Source organism: Prionailurus viverrinus, chromosome C2 (assembly GCF_022837055.1).
Source record: "Prionailurus viverrinus isolate Anna chromosome C2, UM_Priviv_1.0, whole genome shotgun sequence".
Lineage (NCBI taxonomy): Eukaryota > Metazoa > Chordata > Mammalia > Carnivora > Felidae > Prionailurus > Prionailurus viverrinus.
In genome coordinates, this window is record NC_062569.1 from 122,004,547 (window position 1) to 122,019,028 (window position 14,482).

Below are 14,482 nucleotides of genomic sequence, written 5' to 3' on the forward strand. Positions count from 1 at the left end.
CCAAATTATTGTCTTTTGTTTTGTATCTTAGAGTTCCTTAACTCTGGACCTATTTGGGGGTGAGGAGCTCAATAATTATCACTTTTCTTTTTTGGCTTGATTCTTAACTACTTTTTTATTCTACTCACTTTAGTTTATTCTTTTTATTTTTTATTCTATTTATTATTAATTAATTTCTTCTTTTTTACTCTAAACTATTTATTGAGAAATAAGATAACCAGTACAACATTTGGAAGCAAAAATAGGAACCTCAATCCTAATAAGACATAAGTTGAAAGAGGTAGCTTGGTTAGGAGTGTGTGTGTGTGTGTGTGTGTGTGTGTGTGTGTGTGTGTGTGTATCTGTAGAGGAAGCTATGATAAACTACTACCTAGTATATGCATAAGCAGAACAATGAAGGCATCATATATATATATATATATATATATATATATATATACACATACATATACATATATATACACACACATATATACATACATACATATGTACACATATATATGTATACATATATATTCATATATATACACACATATATATCCATATATATGTATCCATATATATCCATATATATACACACATATATATACATATACACACACATATATATACACATATATATTTGAGATCGTTGAGCATATCCAACTTATTCTCCCTAAATTACACTAGGGTGCAGCATGAATTAAAGGGGTGGAAAATGCCAGGAGTATCACAGTAATTGAGATCTTGTTAACAACAAGGAAGCATTTGAAGGGCAGTGGAAGCATACCATCCTAAACACAAAGAATTTAAAAAATACATATTTTCTCTGGAATATAGACATTTTTCCCATAAAAAGTGTCAGATACAAAAGTTAATCTCCCTTGTTGGCCCATTTTAACTCTTTTAAGTAAAAAATGTACCTAAAGCACAATAGGGTAATTGAAAATATTAGAGAAACTGTCATATACAATAAGCTTATTTTAAAGTAATGTATTATAAAATGCTTTGGACATACCAGAAAAATCCATTTTTCCTTACTGTGGCTCTAATATTCTGGAGGGGTTGTCCTGAGCTTTGGCAACTGTTTATAACACCTATGCCTGAGGGCTGGTTCTTTTGTTAAAAGGATATGAGGTGGGAGGGGGAACCAGTGGCTCAGGGGATAGGAGTTGAGACTCATGTAGTGATTCTGGCAGAATAAGTCAGTGGAATAGGGAATAAGTCAAGCAGGAGAGGTATAAAAGTTTTCACGGAGCGGAATAAATACAGTGGATTGTGGAGTACTGGTTATGTTGGTTCCTTTCATTTCCTCCCCTAAGGATATCTCTTTTCTTTCTTTTAGGTCTTCTAACAACATGACAGGGATTGTGGGAGAGAAAGGGGAGTCAGGAGTACCTTAACATTATCAAGACGGACTCTTCTTCCCCATATATACATTTTGTTTTATTTAAGAAAATTGATAGTGTTGGGTACCTGGATGGTGGTTTCAAAGAAAAGGAAGCATATTTTTTTCCTCCAGTATTTCCATTATCTTCTTCACCTGCCACTATCTCCTGAATTAGTCACTACACTGGAAAAGTATATTCAACAATGTATTCAATATGGAGGGGATTTGAGGTGGAGATATTTTTAGTAGAAAAGGAAAGAACTTCCTTTTCCTTTTGTTGGGCAGTTTATTTACTTGCCAGAAATAGGGATGTTATGACTGCAACAAACTATTTCTACTATATCGCATAATATAACATTAAATTTTGTCCAGGGCAATCTAACAAAGCATACATTTAAAAAAAAGAATATTCCTTCAAATCATTTCAAAAGGGGAATTTTATAGCAGCCATTATAGCAATTATATCAGATGGCAACACTGCAACAGATTTTAAAATGTGTGTGATATTTTCAGGTGTTTTGCAAATTAGATTAGTGCTTGATAGATTAAAAATAAATAAACCTGTGAAACCAATATAAGTAAATATAACTATTTACTTAACTATAATTTTGTATAGCATCTGAGTTAAAATGCATTTTTTAATGCATTCACCAAAGCATCTTTAATTATAAGTATTTTCCATTAATGAAAGTCTATTATCATAATTTTGTCATAGACTTCCATGAAAAGAGAAAAAGAAAGGTTTCAGTCCCAACATAAAGAAACTTTTATTATGTACGATTGATATTTGTCACCTTAAGTTTACAAAATACTAAAGAAAAATTGAAAAATATATGCTGTTTTTTGTGTTTCACTTTGAAATTGAATGACTAGTTTGACCCTGAGTATATGCTGCCAAATCCACTGACTGAAGAACACAGAAAAGTATATAATTGATAACTGAAGACAGATAAATGTAGGCATATAGAGGATAGAAAGGTAGCATATGTGTCAGAAATTATGATAGAATGGTTTCTGCTTTATTTGAGGTTTACTTGCAATAAGCAGGAATGCTCTTACCGTATTTTGTAACTTAAAATATATGTTGTTTATGTGCCAATGAAATTCACCTTAATTAAAATTATGCTTATCTTGAAAGAATATATCAGAATGTACACTAAACATCCTTGTATGCACACACGTTCAAATACCTTCTCTCTTTCCACTCTGCACACACATCATACCTCAGTGGGAAGGCCACTCCATTAAGATAATAATTGTTAAAAAGTAATATGAACTGTTTTGCTGAATCTTGAGTTTATTTTACAGTGTTTTCATCTTAAAGTTCCTAAATTTGTGTTGACGTTTATTTCTATATAGCTTCCATTAAGCTTTTGCTTTTTGTTATAAGCTCTGGATTAGGGGAAAAAATGGGCTTCTTTAAACTGTTAATCTTTAATGATCATTATGCTCATTTCAAAGTTGTAACATTTCACAGCAAATGGCTTTTTAGAGAGCTTTGCCGATTTGCAATTTGTTTTATCAGAAATTTCTTCAACTTTTATTTTCCCAATTATTCTCTTTGAAATTAAAGAACTATATAGTTGTATCCTCATTTCTTTAAAATAGCATTGGAGACATTTGAATGTTTTTCAACCATTTCTACATTCCTACTCAGCATTTTATTAGTTACCTAAGCTTAAATTATTATTTTTCTTCCTGCTTCCTTTAGTTGTGATAAGAACAAGCTCTGGTTGCTACAATTGATGCATGTGTTTTTTTCTCAAATTTGTCTTTTTTTTTTTTTTGCTTTGAGTTAATCATTTATATATAATTATACATATAAGTATATAAAATTATATGCATATATTTAGATACACCTTTATATGCATACATATGCATATATGTATATATTTATACATATAAATGTATATACATTTTATTTATATATACATACATATATTTATTATATATTTACATATTATATTTACACTATATATAGTATATATATGTGTACAATATTACAAAATAATATATAAATATATATTTAATTACTTCCTATTGTTATACTGCCTATACTGCCCTACTGTGTGCATTTTTTTAAGTTTTTAAGTGTTTTTTTTCTTTCACTCCTGCCATGATATTGTGCATTGTATCTTTGCCTTGTTTCCTCATAAGCTTTCTTGAATACACTCTTTCTTTAACTTTTGTTTTACTTCTCTTTTACTTGCTTCTCTCTTAATATTATATGCCTGATTTCTTGTTAAGTCTCATTAGAGAATTTGAAATGCAAAATTCTAATATTCTAGTTTGAATATTTTTTATTGATAGCTTTCTTCAGAGTCAATGTGTTTGGAAAATTCACAGCTACGGAAGACAAAACTAAGTAAAAATAGCCTTGGCTGAAACATACTGTGTTTTTGTTAACTGGGTTAATTGTGATGAAATCAGTGAATGACAGTTGGAAAATTAAAATACCTCAAAGTCCGGAATTTTACATGTATTATCTGAAAAGAAAACAAAACCTTAAATGTGCTAATTATTCTCTTTTAAAAAAGTTATGTTGATTTTGGAAGACTAGAGAACTTATGAGATTCCTACCAATAAATGCATACTAGAAATAACATACTGCATGTGCTCAATATAATTTTAGTTCAGGTTATTAAAACAATTGGCAAATCTACATTTAAAAATAAATATCCCTCTTGTTTGTTTCAGTGAATTTACAGAACTCAAATATATCTCTTAATTTTCCTAATTAAGCTTTCAAACATATCCAACATTTGTATTTCTAAGAGTGTTTATATAAAATATATCTTGCATAAACCCTTGCACAAACATTACATTGTATTAAAAGTTGCAAGTTGGACATAATCTATTTAACTTTTTATGATAAAGTTCTATTCATAGCTCATTTTACTTTTCTATGAGCTTTCTGATTATTACAACCAATTTGTTTTTTCCTGTAAGATACTTTATGTGCATTTGTTTTACATGTCAGATATTTCAGAAGATCTCCTTTAATATCTTTTTGAATTATAAAAGAATTGGATCTTTTTGAAAGCATCACTCACCAGAGTCCATATTCTAACTTATATTGGCAAGATGCCCTGTCCAGCAGTTAGGAACCATATAACTTCCAATCTCTGTGTCGCTTTCAAGTGAAGAATTAAAGGTAGGCTTAAATTTTCTACACACTCCCTTTTCATACCTTTACAATCTTTAGACCCACATGTTTCAGATAAGAAGGAAGAGGGCTGCTGATCTCTATATAAGACTTTCCCTGAACAGTTGTGTCAGGAATTTCCAGGACTATTACTAGATGCGGTGATTTGCTAGAAGACCCACAGGGCTTAGAAGTCATTGTACATATGAATATGGTTTATTACACAAATGGATAAAAATCAAACTGATGAAAAATAAAATGGGGCATGGGGCAAAGTCTGGAGAAATCTATATGCAAACTTCCAAAATTCTCTCTCAGCATAGGATATGGTTAATTTTTCCAGCAACAACATGAGGAAACCTGTGTGAAGTATTGTCTACCCGTGAAGTCACATGAGCCTAAGATACCAAGGCTTTTATTGGGGATCCATCATATAAGTATATATAGTCATTGTCTGCAAGACCACAGTTACTGAAGCTCCAAACACCCAGAAGTGGGACAGGTATTTATCATAAATCACACCATTTGCACATATTCTCTGGTACAACAAAGTTGAAGGACACAGGCAGACAAAACAATTTTCAAGGTTTTTTTTTTTTGTATTTTGTATTTTGTATTTTGTATTTTTGAGAGAGAGAGAAAGAGCAACATAGCATGAGCAGGGGAGGGGGAGAGAGAGAGAGAGAGAGAGAGAGAGGGAGAGAGAGAGAATCTGAAGCTGGCTCCAGGCTCCAAACTCTCAGCACAGATCCCAATGTGGGGCTCGAACTCATAATCGTGAGTTCATGACCTGAGCCAAAGTCAGACACTCAACGAGCTGAGCCACCCAGGCGCCCCCCCTTTTTTTGTTCAATTTTTTTAAATTTATTTTTTAGGCATTCAAAACACTTTTATTGGTTAGAATCCGCATATTTTTAACAGTTTTATTGATCTATACCTCACATACCATTTCATTACAATGCATCCGTTTAAAGTGTACAATTCAATGGTATTTTTCTATTCACAGGTATATACAACCATCACCACAATTTTAGCACATTTTCATTACAGGAATTGTGGTTTCCATTTCTGCATGTAAGAATCCTGAAGGTCAACACTCTCTCTTAACAACAAGTAAAAAAGCTGAACAGACTGAAAAATCAACTTTTCTCAGATCCATAACAGAGGGAAGACACAGGAAAAACTACTGATCCCAAGATTGGAGAGAGAGAGAGAGGTGAATGAATATAAGGAGTAATAGCTTTCCTGGAACAGACACTCACAAGTGGAAACACCTGATGGAACTAGTGCTGAGGTAGGAAAACTTGAATGTGAATTGCTGGAGGCTCAGTGCAGACAGCTCTGGGAATGAAAAACTCCAAGGGGACTCAGTTATAGGATAAACCTCCACAATATTGTTAGATTAACTTCTAGGAGCTCCATCAGATTCCCACACTAAATATCAGAGAAAAATCCTCTGGGGCTTCCAGCAGGGAATGCAAAAAAGGAACCATTTTGAAACATGCCAGAGTACTCTGTTCCTTTTTTTTTTTTTAAGTCTATTTATTAAGTCTATTTATTTATTTTGCGAGAGAGAGAGAGACAGAGAGCGAGAGAGTACACACATGTGTGCAGGAGAGGATCAGAGAGAGAAGGAGAAAGAGAATCCCAAGCAGGCTGTTCACTGTCAGCACAAAGCAAACTCGGGGCTGGATTGCAAAACCAAAAGACTGTGACCCCAGCCAATATCAAGAGTTGGACACTTAACCAACTGAGCCACCTAGGTGCCCTCTGTTCTTCTTTTTTAAATTTTATTTATTTTTAAATTTTTTTAATGTTTATATTTTGAGAGAGAGAGAGAGAGAGAGAGAGAGAGAGAGAGCAAGCACACAAGCAGGGAAGGTGCAGAAGGAGACAGAGACCGAATCTGAAGTAGGCTCCAGGCTCTGAGCTGTTAGCACATTGGTCATTGCCAAGCTCAAACTCATGATCTGCAAGATCAAGACCTGAGCCGCAGTCAGACGCCTAACTGACTGAGCCACTCAGGTGCCCCTCTTCTTTTTTTTTAATGTTTTTATTTACTTATTTAAAGATTCTTTTTTTTTAAGCTCATTTGTTTTGAGACAGAGAGAGAGAGAGTGTGTGTACACACGAGCACTGGAAGGGCACAGAGAGAGGGAGAGAGAGAATCCCAAGCAGTCTACTCACTGTCAGTACAGAGTCCAATGTAGGGCTTAAACTCACTAACTGTGAGATCTTGATCTGAGCCAAAAATCAAGAATTGGATGCTTAATGGACTGAGCCACCCAGGGACCCCAGGTGTTTTTATTTATTTTTGAAAGAGAGGTCATGAGTGGGGAAAGGGCAGACAGAGAGGGGGACAGAAGATCTGAGGTGGGCTCCATGCTGACAGCAGAGAGCCTGATGCCAGGCTCCAGCCCATGAACCATGAGTGGAAGGGGGACAATTAACCCACTGAGGCTTCCCAGCCCCTCTGTTCTTCTTAAAAAGGCCTACACCTCAGAGGAAATTAGTTAATCAAAGCCTAACCTGCTGGGATATTATTAGAACTTAACTGAGTGTGTTAGGAAAATATCCAATTCTAGCCCACACTAGCCATCCTGTTCCATCTACTGGTGGAGAACAAAAGAGAGAAGATCACAGTCTAGAGGCACAGGCTCATTAAAAGGCTGAGACCTAATCATAAGACTACAAAATGCTTTTCCTCACCCCACACCTATCTATGTAGAAATCTGAAAAATCAACGAAAGTATTTCTGGAACTATTAAATGATTATAGCAAGGTTACAGAATGTGAGGTTAATATACAAACGTCAATTGGTTTTCTACATACCAGCAATAAACAGTGGAATTTGAAATTAAAAAAAAAAAAAAAAAAACCTTGCCAACATCTGTTGTTTCCTATGTGGCTAATTATAGCCATTCTTACAGGTGTGAGGTGGTATCTCATTGCAGTTTGATTTGTGTTTCCCTGATGATGAATAATATTGAGCACCTTTTCATATGTCTGTTGGCCATCTGGATGTCATCTTTGGAAAAATGTCTATTTGTGTCTTCTGCCTATTTTTTTGAGGCACCTGAGTAGGTCAGTCACTTGAGCATCTGACTCTTGATTTTGGCTCAGGTCGTGATCTCACCTCTCATGGGTTCAAGCCCCGTGTTGGGCTCTGTGCTGATGGTGCAAAGCCTGCCTGGGATTCTCTCTCTCCCTCTCTCTGTGCCCTTCCCCTGCTTTCCCTCTCTTTCTCTCTCTCTCTCTCAAAAGAAATGAATAAACTTAAAAAATCTTCTGCCTATTTTATAACAGTAGCATTTGGTTTTGGGGTGTTGAATTTTATAAGTTCTTTATATATTTTGGATACTATCCCGTTATCAGACATGTCATTTTAAAATTTCTTCTCTCATTCTGAAAATTGCCCTTTAGTTGTGTTGGTTGTTCCCTTCGCTGTGTAGAAGCTTTTTATCTTGATGAAGTTCCAATAGCTTATTTTTCCTTTTGTTTTTCTTGCCTTGGGAGACAGAGTTAGAAAGAGGTTGCTATGGCCCATGTCACAGAGGTCGCTGCCTATGTTCTCCTCTAGGATTTTTGTAGTTTCAGTTCTCACATTTAGGTCATTCATCTATTTTGAGTTTATTTTTGTGTATAGACCAAGAAAGTGGTCCAGTTTCATTCCTTTGCATGTTGCCATCAAGCTTTCCCAAAATCAGTTGTTGAAGAGACTGTTTCCCATTGGATATTCTTTCCTGCTTTGTTGAAGATGAGTTGATCATAGTTGTGGGTTTATTTCTGGGTTTTCTATTCTATTCCATTGATTTATGTGTCTGTTTTAGTGCTAGTACCATACTGTATTGATCACTACAGCTTTGTAATGTAACTTGAAATTTGGATTGTGATATCTCCAGCTTTGGTTTTCTTTTTCAAGATTACTTTGGTTATTTGTGGTCTTTTGTGGTTCCATACAAATTTTAGGATTGTTTTTTTCTAGCTCTCTGAAAAATGCTATTGGCATTTTGATAGGGATTGCATTAAATGTGTACATTGCTTTGGGTAGTATAAACACTTTAACAATATTTGTTCCTACAATTCATGGTATGGCTGTTTTTCCATTTCTTTATGTCTTTTTCTGTTTCCTTCATCAGTGTTTTATAGTTTTCGGAGTACACATCTTTTTCCTCTTGGTTAAGTTTATTCCTAGGTATCTTGTGGTTTTTGGTACAATTATAAATGGGATGGATTCCGTGAGTTCTTTTTATTTCTTCATTATTGATGTGTAGAAATGCAACAGGGGACACCTGGGTGGCTCAGTCGGTTAAACGTCTGAATTCAAATCAGGTTATGATCTCGCAGTCCATGAGTTCGAGCCCCGCATCGGGCTCTGTGCTGACAGCTCAGAGCCTGAAGCCTGCTTCGGATTCTGTGTCCCTCTCTCTCTCTCTGCCTCTCCCCCACTTGTACTCTCTCTCTCTCTCTCTCTCTCTCTCTCTCTCTCTCTCTCAAAGATAAATAAACATTAAAAAAATTTTTTTAAAAGAAATGCAACAGATTTCTTTATGTTGATTTTGAATCCTGCAACTTTACTGAATTAATGTTTCAGTTCTAGTAGTTTTTTGGTGGGGTCTTTCAGGTTTTCTATATGGAATATCATGCCATCTGTAAACAGTGAAAATCTGACTTCCTCCTTGCTGATTGGATGCCTTTTATTTCTTTTTGTTGTCTGATTGGTGAGTGTAGGACTTTAGTACTAAGTTAAATATTAGTGAGAATGAATATCCCTGTCCTATTCCTGACCAGAGAAGAAAAGCTCTCAGTTTTTCCCCATTGAGGATGATATTAGCTGTGTTTTTTTTCAAATATGGCCCATATTGTGTTGAGGTATGTTGCTGCTATCTCTATTTTATTGAGGGTTTTTACAAGTGGATATTGTATTTTAAGAGGATCTTCTTATACTGTTAGTGAAATGCAAACTGGCACAGCCACTCTGAAAAAAGTATGGAGGTTCCTCAAAAAGTTAAAAATAGAACTACCCTGTGATCCATCAATTGCACTACTAGGTATTTACAAAATACTTATTAGAAGGAGCACATGCACCCCAATGTTAATAGCAGAATTAGCAATAGCCAAATTACAGAAAGAGCCCAAATGTCCATCAACTTATAAAGGGATAAAGAATATGTGGTATGTATATACAATGGGATATCACTCAGCCATCAGAAAGAATGAAATCCTGCTATTTGTAACTACATGGATGGAGTAAGAGTGTATTATGCTAAGCAAAATAAGTCAATCAGAAAAAGACAAATATCATATGATTTCACTCATATGTGGAATTTAAGAAACAAAACAGATGTACATAGGTGAATAAAATGGTAGGCAAACCAGAAAGCAGACTCTTAACTATAGAGAAAAAACTGAGCGTTACTGGAGGGGAGGTGGAGGGGAGGTGATCTGAAAGGGTGATGGTAGTATTAAGGGGGGCACCTGTTGTGATCAGCACTGAGTGTTGTATGTAAGTAATGAAACACTAGGTTCTGCACCTTGAACTACTATTGCACTGTTTTTTCACTAACTGTAATTTAAATAAAAAGTTGGGGGGGAAACAATACCATTTACACTAGTATTGTTAGTGGTTGGGAAAATGAATAGGTAGGGCACAGTGGATTTTTAGTACAGAGAAAGTACTCTAAACAATATTATAATGACGGATGGATATCATTATATATTCATTCAAACCCACAGAATGTATAACACCATAAGTGAACCCTAAGGTAAACTATAGAATTTGGGTGATTATGATGTATCAATTTACGTTTCCTTTCTTGTAAAATGTTCTATTCTGCTGAGTGAATGGAATTATCTATGTGTGGGGGTAGGGGGTATAGGGGAAATCTCTGTACCTCCTTCTCAATTTTGTTGAAAATAAAAACCAAAATCAAAATCAAAAAAATAAAATTACAAAAAATCCAGTACCCTTTAGCTTTCAACCTCCTATGTTCCCAGTCACCTTCCAAGCCATAAGCAACTGTTCATCTACTTTATATCTCTATATCTTTCCTATTCTCGATTTGTGGTGAATCCCCAACAGGACCAATGCTGTGGCTAGACTGGCCCGTGTTGTTTTTATTTTGATTAAAGGAGACATTTCAGCAAGAAACCATCAAGGAACTTTGAAGAACAAGATTTATTACTCACAGGTCCTGGAAGGAACATGGCATGCCAAGGGCACACAGTGAGGTCAAGGTAAGGAGATGGGGACGGGAGAGACAAGATTGAGAGAGAGAGAGAGACAGACCCACAGACAGGCAGAGAGACACAGACCCTGAATGTGAGCTTCTGTATTTATTAGAGTTCAACGGTGGAGTGCCTGGGGGTTAATGGGTTAACTTTTCATTGGCTAATTTAAAGCATAAAAGTGGGAACTAGGGATGGGAAGGTAGAAGCAGAGTCACTGAAGCAGTTATCTCAGTTAACCAAGGCTTTTTGAGAAAGGAAACTTCGTGATGGGAGTGGCTTAATTCCTAATCTGGTCATTTTTGCTAGTAAATGGGTTAGGCAGCTGGCAATATGTTTATTCAAGATGGATGTCTTTTAATATGGATTCCTTCACAATCAAATCTTAATGTCAGCCGCTTACACTACAATAAAAAATACACTTATTGGCAGGCATTTACACTACACAGAGAATCTAAATTATTAGGGTATTTGTTTTATATAATTCCTTCCACTTTTACTGAGGAGAAGGTAGAACTCTTCCAGTATAGAAAAACTTCACTATGTCTTCCTACCAGGAATTTCAAAATTTCTGTGCACCAGTGCCTCATGTATTTGCTCATTTTTTGCCATTTTGAATGTGGTAATCCTGCCTTTGATCTACCGCTTTATATTTTCTGTATATGTTTATGGAGAGATGGTAAGCTGATGCCTTGTCATTTTAGTTCATTGATCTCTGGACTCAAAGGAGTCACATTTAGACATATGAAGAAATTATGTGACATTACCTGAGGTTTTGTGATGTCTTGGATATTCCCCATTTGCTCATTCTGGATTTACTTTCCACCCTTCTTCATCCTGCTGTGTAGCAAAGACTGACTTCTGTGGATTTATAATCTGGTTTTCTTGCCTTCTGCCTGCTACTTGTGTTCAGTCAATGGAATGCACAGATCAGAAATTAGAGGGATTAAGCTGAGAGAGAGACATATCAGGTTTCATACTGTTCTATGTTTCTCTCTGCTGGACTGAGTTTTGTTTTTGTTTTTCTTTTTCTTTTTCTTTTTCCATTTGAAAGTAGTCATTTACTAACTAACCAGATTACAAAAATAATCATGGTAGACACCTTAGTTCATCCTTCTGATAAGCCTATTGATCTGGTTTTTCCTGTTGCCAGCATATCCACCTTTAACAAAATGGGTGGTCTTTTTCTTCATTTTCCCTCATGGAGAAGAAAATTTGAAGGACTGTCAAAAGTTGTTTGCTTCTTTGAAATGTTTTCCAACAGCATAGATCCTCCACGCAGAAGATGTCACATTTACCAAGAGATTGAGCAATCAGTGTGTTATCTGTCAGGGCAATTTTCTTCTTTTTTTTTTTTTTTGCCATAACAAATGATTGTACATCAATTGTGCAGATGTATCTTTAGCATAAAACATGCAAAGGAGTACTGGTACATCAAAAAATGTATTATTTAGTCTAATGTAACTTGTAGATAAAATCATTCACTGATTGCAGGTTTGGGTACCCTTATGCTATATATATATGGTTCCACAGTCCATAGCATGTTAACTGAAGCCTTGTTGAACTTGAAAAAGATGCCATTGACCATCTGGCAAAGGCAAAGAAACTGCAACTCCTTTTTTAAAAATATTTATTTTTGGCAGACAGAGATACAGAGTGCAAGCAGGGGAGGGGCAGAGAGAGAGGGAGACACAGAATCTGAAGCAGGCTCCAGGCTCCAAGCTGTCAGCATAGATCCTGAAGGAAGCCCGAATCCACAAAGCGCAAGATAATGACCCAGCTGAAGTCAGACGCTTAACCAACTGAGCCACCCAGGTGCCCCAAACTGCAACACCTTTTGAACCTTTGGGCTCCTAGCATTGATACCTCTGATCTTGATGATAAATGCTAATTTGAGTTCCGCAGGTACATAGAAGTTGCCAGCTTTTCTTGCTATCCTGGCCATTCGAGTAGAGGTTCTGTACATCTGCCTGTATTCCTTGTGGTAATGATAAGCTTTTTCATAGATAAGCTTCCTCCTGGCCTTTTGAAGCATCTTTTGGGCAAACTTCTTTCTCAGACGATCTTCAACTGCAAAATTCTTTCACTTTTGTCTAATGGCTTCTGGCAGAGTAGGAACCTTCTTTTTCTTCTTTTCTGCACCCTCCATGGTTCCAGTTGGAAAAGAGGTTTTGGAGGTTTTGTTGTTGTTGTCGTCGTTGTTGTTGTTCTTGTTGTTATTTTTAACATATGTTTCTCTACTAATGTTCGACAGCTTCTGGTCAAGCATGACACAAATGTACTTCTAAGGGCATGTGACAATCACCACCTTCTTTACCCCTTCAGATCTAAGAGTGTTAATTGCTTCCTGCTTCTTCAAGTTTAGGGTGCTCCACCATTCCTTAAGCTTCCTTTATTCCTGCCATCTCCTTTGTAAATACCACCTTGTATAACTCTCTATAGTTATATCTTTTTAAATTACTTCTTTTTGAGTGTGCTTGTTTTATTTTAGTAGTTTGACCAATACACTGGACTTTGCACTAGGTAAAATGACTGGACACAGATCTACTTCTAAATGTGGGGGAAGAAATAAAGGATTATTTGGTTCTAGTAGGTTTAACGTTACCAAAGAAAGTAATGTTCATCAAATTTTGCATATTCCATGTACTTCAATATATTTCTCAACCTACCTCTTTAATGTTGGGTTGGTGGGCATATGTTTGATTCCAGTCAATGGATTATGATAGGAAATGACATATGTCATTTGCAAGCATAGGCAGTTAAGAGCGGGAGTAAACTCTCCATGTTGTATTTTCTTCTGCCTTAGCCACAATCAAGGCCAGGTTCTCTCAGGATGAAGACAGGTTGCCCTACAAATACCAATTCTCTCCAAACTTTCTTAAGTAACACAAGAACTATGGGTTTTTACAAAACATAAGATACATTAGACTAAGTAATAAAAATTTTGACATACCAATACTACTTTGCTTGTTTTATGGTAAAGATACATCTGCACAAGAATAAAGTCCATTTGTAAAGTGTTTCTCTATTGCATCATTTGTATCAGCAATAGACTAGAAATTATTAAAACATCTATAAACAGAAACAAATTAAATAAACTAACTTAAACACACAGATACAGAAATATTGCAGACTATAATGTTAAGTTACCTAAAGAACACTCTCTATAGAATGCCAACTTTTGGGATGCCTGGGTGGCTCAGTCGGTTAAGTGTCTGACTTCATCTCAGGTCATGATGTCTCAGTTCATGTGTTCAAGCCCTGTGTCAGGCTTTGTGCTGACAGCTCAGAGCCTTCTGTGTCTCCCTTTCTCTGCCTCTCCCCCACTCACTCACTCTCTCCCTCTCTCTCTCTCTCTCTCTCTCTCTCTCTCTCAAAAATAAACATTAAAAAAAAGAATGCCAACTTCTCGCAAGAGGAAGAAATATAAGTCTACATCCTTATTTGCTTCTTTTGTATGAAGAAAAATTAACATGATAAAAAAACATAATAGTGTGATGGTCTCAAGGTGAACAAGATTGAGTGAAAGCAAGAATTCTAAATGTACATCTTTTAAATTATTTTGAACCATTTTGGACCATTGAATGTAATAACGATTTATTTAACAAATAACAATGAATATTTTTATCTCTAACATCAGAAAAATAAAAATAAATGAGAAGAATGGACCAAACATTCCCCCCAAAAATGAATAAATGGTACACCAAAGAAAGCCCATAAAGAAATGCAACTGGAAGGAA

At 35.6% G+C, this 14,482-nt stretch overlaps 1 pseudogene; it reads right to left on the reverse strand.

The window, feature by feature from the left end:
• Positions 1 to 11,845: 11,845 nt before the first annotated feature.
• On the reverse strand, positions 11,846 to 12,891 carry LOC125175382 (60S ribosomal protein L7-like; annotated as a pseudogene).
• Positions 12,892 to 14,482: the final 1,591 nt, after the last annotated feature.